Raw genomic sequence first — 7,665 nt, 5'->3', positions numbered from 1 at the left:
ACGTGTTTATCCATTTTGCTTTCGATACATTAGGCTCCTTAGTCTTGAAGGCTGTGGATTTTCTAAACAAGGTTCAACGTGTCGTGCTAGTAATTTCTCGAGTACAAACTTCTCCTAGGTTGATAGTTCTTACCGATTCAAACCAAATACAAAAACCTTAAAAATTACAAATATAAATCAAAACATGTGTCATTTCTTTATTGTTTATATATGCCTATAATTTATGAAGCTTTGAACAACCAATCACAAGACTCTTTCAACCATGAACCATCACAATCTCATATGGTGACATTACAAACGTTATGATTATGTTGATAGTTCTTACCGATTCAAACCAAATACAAAAACCTTAAAAATTACAAATATAAATCAAAACATGTGTCATTTCTTTATTGTTTATATATGCCTATAATTTATGAAGCTTTGAACAACCAATCACAAGACTCTTTCAACCATGAACCATCACAATCTCATATGGTGACATTACAAACGTTATGATTATGTTGCCAATGTTAAAGAGCTTTCTTGGGTCATAATTGGCCCATTGTCTTAATTATTGGAACTTATTATTAATTTTGTAATTTAAGCTTTGGAAAATTTGGGTTTTATATTTTAATAATATAAATTAATATTATATTTTTGGTACTCATACGTCATTATATTCTGTCGTTTTTAATGAGTTACCGACACAATTTGACTTATTCAATTAACTTTTCTAACTTTGTCTAGACTCTAGTCTAGACTACTAGCTCAACTTATTTCTCGTTTTTTTTCCTTTTCAAATTAAATTTAAATCCATAACACTCATAGTTATTGATTTCTATTTAGGGGTGATTAAACGGGTCTTTCCTGTTAAAACTGACTCATTTCTAGCTTAAATCTGGTTAATAATAAAGACTGGACACATGAATCGACCCTATAATTAATACTCGGGTCGAGTCCTAGACAGGTTTCTCAAGTCCTAGACTTGTATGTTAGTAATTAGTATATGACTCATTTGTTAGTATTGAACTAGTTAACTGTAAGGACTAGACCCGACTTCTTTTACCTTACAAATATCATAATAAACCCTCAAAAATTGTTCTTATTTTATATTTGTGTGTGCGTAACTTGATAGTATGGGTGATGTATTGTGCAATGTGTCTGTATCCTTGACTTGATAGTTAGCAAGTCGGCACTCGATAGTAGTTAGGGGAGATTTAAATAAAATCAGGCTAGATAAATTGTAATATTTTGCTATTAAAACCAGATTGATAATTGATTTAAAATACAAAAACTGGCTAGATATGATCGTGATCTTCTGCTATCAAAACCATGTTGTATAATTGACTTGAAATACAAACGGTTTTTGCGGGTCTTAAATATTTAGCCCCGACTGTGTAATAATAAGTTATTATTAATTAACAGAGTTATTTACACTCAAATTCATGTATTGAGCCATTTTTTCTTCGACCTAATATTTTCAAGCTTAAATGACAAAAACGAAAAAACCGAAAAAAACATATTCCAAATGGTTTTTAAATATTACAAAACCTAATTTTCGATTTTTGGTTTGGTTCTAGCTCAAAACTGACTCAAACCGAATTTATTTTATTTTGTGTTTCGTTCACAAAATAATAACATACATGAACACTACCGTATAAATGTATAATAATAATAATAATAAAAATAAATAATAATAAGTTAGTAACATTTTCATGATATTATTTCTAGATTAAAGGTATCAAGAAACTGTCTACATGTAAGGCAAGGCCAAATATAAAGATTCCAATGATGCTCACTTTAGATGCCATTCAAAATGGTCCCAAGATTATAATAATATTAAAAACTATATAAAATATTTACCGTGTTGGTAGGGTCAAGTCAAACATTTAACCAAGTCTTGTATATGTCATGTTCCGCAGTACTTTTTAGATCCAAAAAACCAGACCTATTAATATCAAATCCACACATAATTCATGTTTCAATCAAACCTAGTCACTACCTAGATTGTTGTGGCTAAGTGGCTAAGTAGCTAATAACATATTATGGATAGGTTGGTCAAGTCACATGTCAAGGAACTTAACCTTGTGTTCAAACCAAACCATAAATGTTGCACCACTTTTGAATTGACTAGCTTGATGCACACCCTTCCGGTTGCGGTTTTTGTCGAGTCGTCTAACCCGTCTCTTGTTTTGTTCACGCACCCGTTTTCGGTTATTCCACCGTTAGGGACCGTGTCTTTTGTTATTCAGTCTCAACCGTTTGATCAGCCGCCACTATCTGTATTTGGTGCTAACGTTGTTGTCCGGTCAATGATGGTACTTAATGGAAAAGGCGATCACGAAAGTGTGCGTGTCATGTTTTCTAAACCGGATATTCGTGTATTTAAAGATGCTATAATTCCCGTCTCGTTTGTGGGCCCACAAGTGGTCGAATATCTCGTATCGATAACTCGACATCCAAAAAGTGTTGATGTTCCGTTAATTCTAGCGAAATCGGTCCCGTTTTGTAATGAGTTGGATCTTAATTCTTTGATAAAGTCAGCTGCCATGTTTGGGAATTATTATTTTGTTACGTTTTTTATTAATAATAACGCGGATGTAAATAATCGAGACGTGAATGGAATTTCGGTGATGTCATTGGCGATCGGGTCCAAAAATGTGGATGTGGTTCGGGTCATAGCGGAGTCCGGTTTTGTGATTGACAATACAATTGACCGGTTTTTACACGAGGCGGCTATGGTGAACGGAGTGGATATAATGGAAGTGTTGTGTATGAGTTATTTAGATCTAGACATAAATTCGGTTGACTCACGAGGTCAAACGCCTCTACATATATGCGCGTACCGAGGTCATGTTGAAGCACTCGAGTTTCTAGTTACATTAGGGAGTGATCCTAATGTTGTAGACAATAATGGGTGGACCCCACTTCATTGCGCGTCTAGTGAAGGACACGTGGCGGTTGTCGAGTTTTTGCTAAACTCGTGTAGTTATGTGAAGTACGCATTGACCAACGAGGGAAAGTCCGCAATAGCACTTGCATATGAAAATGATCATAGGGATTTATATGATATGTTGTATTTAGGAGACGTGTTACATAAAGCCGCAACTATAAACGATGTTAATGGGCTCGAGAAATGCTTAGCCGAAGGTGCAATGGTTAATGGTAAGGACCAAAATGGGTGGACCGCTTTACATAGAGCGGCTTTTAAGGGTCATGTGGAGAGTGTGGAACTTTTACTAGATCATGGTGCACGTGTTGATCTGGTGGATAACACTGGGTGCACCGCTCTGCATCGAGCCATGGAAGTGGGCCACACTCATGTGGTCGTGCTGCTAGTGGCTCGAGGAGCTAAGGCGAACATGAAGTCTCTTGTTGATCATATGTTTTTTGATTTTGATTGTGCTAAGAATCATCATTCACTTGTGGCTTCTCTTTGCTAAAGGGCATTTTCGTCATTATTGTAATATAGAATTGATATCTTTGTAATTTGTATGTAGAGTTAATAATCACAAAACACAGTCTTGATAGTGGAAAATGAAAAACTGAATATAGTTTGAACTCACTTTGATTATAATTTTATTATTTTTTTTATTTAACATGTATATTATGATTAGGGGTGCGCATAAAACCGAAAAAACCGAATCGAAACCGAAGAACTCAAATAAACTGAACCGAAAAAACCAACCGAATTAGAAACCGGTGGTTCGGTTTTGAACTTTAGCATAAACCAAAATATTGGTTTTGGTTCGGTTTTGAGTATTGTTAAGAACCGAAAAAACCGAACCGCACCGAAATAACAAAAAAAAAAACAAAATAACCAAAATATCTTAACCGTAACCATTAAAACAAAATCTACCGACGACTATTTGTTTAGTTTTAACATATGGTTAATAATAAATATATTTGGTTTCTACATATGGTTATTAACAAATAATACTGGTATTTAATATATTTTTTTATTAGATTTAATTATTTGAAGTCCAAATATTAAATATTCTATTAATTATTAGTTTAAATAACAAAAAATAATGCCCAATTTCAATATCTTTGGCCAACTTTTTTTTTTCCCAAAAAGTTGACTCGAGTAGCAAAATCGTAAAACCGAAACCCAAAAAACCTAAAACCGAAACCGAACGGTTTTAAAATATCATAAAACCAAAAGTTTGGTTTTCGGTTCGGTTTTACTCAAAAACTGCACCGAACCACACCATACACCCCCTAATTATGATTAATTCAAGCAATATTCTTTATTTATATTAGCTACAACCAAACACTATATTTGTTAAAGTACTTTAACAAATATAGTGTTTGGTTGTAGCTAACAAATATAGTGTTTGGTTGTAGCTAATATAAATAAAGAATATTGCTTGAATTAATCATAATTAGGGGGTGTATGGTGTGGTTCGGTGCAGTTTTTGAGTAAAACCGAACCGAAAACCAAACTTTTAATAAACAAACATTAATAAACAACAAATCATAAACAACAAATCATAAATTAATTACTATAGTGTTCGGTGCATTTGTATGATGTTATAACCAGGAAGTGGACTAGGTGAATTTTGATTTATGATTTGTTGTTTATTAATCTAGAGTTTCGATTGTATTTCCTTTACTAACAGTAATGGTCCTATTATGAGAATCTATCAATTTTAAGTTTCCGACTTTATTTGTCTATTTGTCGTATATTAGGGCATCAATCTATTTTTTCTTATGCTTCAGCAATGACTAGAAATGCTTTTAATGTGGTAAAAAGAATTGACTTAACTAGTATAGTATTAGAATGAAAACATTTGTAAAAAATGTTTTTTTTAGTTTTTTAATCTTGAACGAATTATATGAATAGCTGATTTTTGGGGATCAATGGGCTGTGCTTGACGATATTTTAATTGCTAGTTTAATAATGTATATACTTTTTATACAGGAAAGAAGGTACTGTCAGATGCTTGGGCTTTGGATACGGCTAAAAAACCATATGCATGGCAGAAGCTGAATCCAGATGGTGATAAACCTTCTGCTAGAATGTAAGTCAGTTATGAATTTGTGATAAACTTCAATAAACATGTAATTTTAAATGTATATTAAATACCTTGTGTGTACTATCTTCATTTTTTAAATTGAATTTTTGTTTCCAGGTATGCAACAGCTGGTGCCCGTACCGATGGTATGTTTTTGCTTTGTGGCGGAAGAGACACTTCGGGCACGGTAAGGACTATCATTAAAATATACGCATTGCATAATAGTATTATTAGTTACTTTTTGATATTTTAATTAAATTTAAAAGTCCACGTTTTTATTACTACCATGCCATTCTTGCACAGTATTTTGTTTTATCTCAGTTAGTAGTATAAAGATATGGTTGTCACTTTAATGTGCTTCAATTAATATCTGCTGATTTTCATTGTGCTTTTCTCTTATTATTAATGACATAGACTGATACATGTAACATGTTACTCTTTATACGTTTCGTACTATATATATTTATATGCATTTCATTCTTGCACATTACTCTGTTTTATCTCAGTTAGCACTTGGTAGTATAGGGGTAGGATATGGTTGTCACTTTAATGTGGTGCCATTAATTTTGTTATTGTTAATGATATACACGTAACTTTGCACGTGATGCATTTCATACTATATAAGTATATATTTATATGCAAGTGTGTTTATATTTTTGAAATCAGATGGAAATTAAATATTTGGTAACATTAGTGGTTGAGATAAATATTATGACATCTTGTATTTTTATGCTAACGACTACCAATAATGACATTTATGTGTCATTTGCAGCCATTAGCAGATGCTTATGGGCTGCTCATGCATAGGAATGGTACATGGGAATGGACTCTTGCACCTGGAGTTGCCCCTTCATCAAGGTATCAACACGCGTCGGTAAGTAAATATGATTTATGTCATCATTATACAATATTATTGCTGAAGAGGTAGGTCCCAGCAGAGCCCAGTTGGACCCGCAAGACTCACCTTGAACAGGGACGTCTGCGCAATGACCAACTGCTTCAGCAGGACCCACCATGCTCAAAGAACCTTACGCGCAGTACGCCAGCTGTACCCGCAGGGAAAGCCTCCCAATGGTGAAGTACCCCGCCTGTTCCCGCAGTTGCGGATACAAGCCATCAGGGAAGGCTACCCGCACTAACAGCAAGGCTTCACGCACAAGGCATTCGTTCAGTAGTCACATGAAGGAATGAGCAACGCGGGAACAATCCCGCCTAAATGAGCCAGTCCGTATGCTTCTGGAAGGTCTTTCGTACTATACCTACTAAGGTATGGGCGGAACAGACAGTTTGACCAGAGCAGCCCATGAACTAATCACTGGGTGACAGCTCACCGACAACAATACGAGGAGGAGCACCCTCTAGTACTGTTTGTCACTATTAGCCGCTGCCTACTCACCAACCCTTACGATGGGACGTGCGCAGCCTACAGTTGGTGGAACAGTGCGGGTACAGTGTCAAGGCAAAACCCTTCACATACCTAGCACCCGCAGGGAATTGAAGCCAAGAATAACTTGGCAACCAAGTAACCGTAAGACGGATGCGGGTACAGTGTCAAGGCAAAACCCTTCACATACCTAGCACCCGCAGGGAATTGAAGCCAAGAATAACTTGGCAACCAAGTAACCGTAAGACGGATGCGGGTACAGTGTTAAGGCAAAACCCTTCACATACCTAGCACCCGCAGGGAATTGAAGCCAAGAATACCCCGGCAACAAAGTAACTATAAGACGGGTGCGGGTACAGTGTAAAGGCAAAACCCTTCACATACCTAGCACCCGCAGGGAATTGACGCCAGGGGTACCTTGGAAGTAAAGTAACCGTAAGACGAGCGCGGGTACAGTGTTAAGGCAAAACCCTTCACATACCTAGCGCTCCGCAGGGAATTGAAACCAAGAAGGATCTTCTGGGCAATGCTTGCGGAAACGGAAATAACATCCCCGCATAGCGGGAACGTCGAGAACTACATTGTTTGAGGCTCCAGGATGGAATTGGTGGTTTTAACATAATTGATCACTATGTTCAAAACTACCAAAACCTCAGGGAGAATCCACACAAGTGGGACTCAACGCTCCTGACTTGCGAGGAGGTTACAGCCTACCCGCATCATACCCAAAGATCAAGAAGGAAACTCGGGAATTTCTGCAAGTGACAAGGACTTCCGCGGGAAGAATCCCCATGGAAAACCTTAAAAAACCCTTTTCAAAAACCCTTTGCTTAAGTCCAAAAGTTCACCTCACTTTATTAAACACTCATGAGAAGAACATTGGACTGGGGGGACTTGAAGAGGTAGGTCCCAGCAGAGCCCAGTTGGACCCGCAAGACTCACCTTGAAGAGGAACGTCTGCGCAGAAACCAACTGGATCCGCAGGACCAACCATGCTCAGAGACGTGACGTCCTTACGCGCAGTACGCAAGCTGTTCCCGCAGGAAATGCCTCCCAATGGTGAAGGACTCCGCCTGTCCCCGCAGCCTCGGATACAAGCCATCAGGGAAGGCCACCCGCGCAGCAAGGCTACACGCACAAGGCACTTAGCTCTCAATCATTCAGTGTCACCTGAAGGAATGAGCAAAGCCGGGAACAATCCCGCACAGTGGCGGGAGGGGGAATACTCCCGCCCAAATAAGCCAGTCCGTACGATACAGGAAGATCTTCTGTACTGTACCT

At 37.2% G+C, this 7,665-nt stretch overlaps 1 pseudogene; it reads left to right on the top strand.

The window, feature by feature from the left end:
- The first annotated feature begins 1,949 nt into the window (after positions 1-1,949).
- LOC143555476 (protein VAPYRIN-LIKE pseudogene) lies at positions 1,950-3,425 on the top strand (annotated as a pseudogene).
- The last annotated feature ends 4,240 nt before the right edge of the window (positions 3,426-7,665 follow it).

Source organism: Bidens hawaiensis, unplaced genomic scaffold, assembly GCF_021521415.1.
Source record: "Bidens hawaiensis isolate Kalapana, Puna unplaced genomic scaffold, B.hawaiensis_p1.1 tig00018136_1, whole genome shotgun sequence".
NCBI lineage: Eukaryota > Viridiplantae > Streptophyta > Magnoliopsida > Asterales > Asteraceae > Bidens > Bidens hawaiensis.
Note: the sequence above shows the minus strand (reverse complement) of the source record. Positions and strands in the feature narration are given on the sequence as shown.